Below are 918 nucleotides of genomic sequence, written 5' to 3' on the forward strand. Positions count from 1 at the left end.
CAGTGACGAACATTACTTTATCAGCAGATTGAATAACACGTCTCACCCTCTCTCACACTATAGTCAATGAAGCAATTGAATTAGGAGGAAATGGCCATTACTTTCATGTTCTACTTTAGTCTGGTAAAATCACTATTCTAAGTTTCACTGAATGTTTTGAAATCGAAATGGCAGGATTACACATCAAGAAGAGAACTATAGTGGGAGTGTTAATCGTGTGAGAGAGCTAGTATGAATAACTTTAAAAATATTGATTTCTGGGGCTTCCCTGGTGGCGCAGTGGTTGAGAGTCTGCCTGCTAATGCAGGGGACACGGGTTCGAGCCCTGGTCTGGGAGGATCCCACATGCCGCAGAGCGGCTGGGCCCGTGAGCCACAACTGCTGAGCCTGCGCGTCTGGAGCCTGTGCTTCGCAACAAGAGAGGCCACGACAGTGAGAGGCCCGCGCACCGCGATGAAGAGTGGCCCCCACTTGCCACAACTGGAGAAAGCCCTCGCACAGAAACGAAAGACCCAACACAGCAAAAATAAATAAATTAAGAACATTTCAAAAAAAAAAAGATATTGATTTCTTTCCTGAGATTCTTTTCTTTTTTTTTTTTAAACTAAATTGAGCTTGACTTCTATTGACCATATCTTCCGGAGTCAATAGTTTAAAGCTCCCCTGACACACACGCTTGCTTTAGGAGGGTCACATGTACTGCACTACTTCGTAATTTTCCCATGGAAGCAAAGACGGGTTAAACGACGTGGGGTTCACTGAGGGCCGACGATGAAGCACTACTGAAGACCGGACTCCGCTGGTGCTAAAACGCTGGTCCCTGCCGGCGAAAAGGCATCTTGCCTTAAAAAAACAAAACAAAAAAAACTATCTCCAAAATAACAATAACAAGCACCCTTTCTCGCTAGAATTCTCCTG

Source organism: Lipotes vexillifer, unplaced genomic scaffold (genome assembly GCF_000442215.2).
Source record: "Lipotes vexillifer unplaced genomic scaffold, Lipotes_vexillifer_v1.1 scaffold168, whole genome shotgun sequence".
NCBI lineage: Eukaryota > Metazoa > Chordata > Mammalia > Artiodactyla > Lipotidae > Lipotes > Lipotes vexillifer.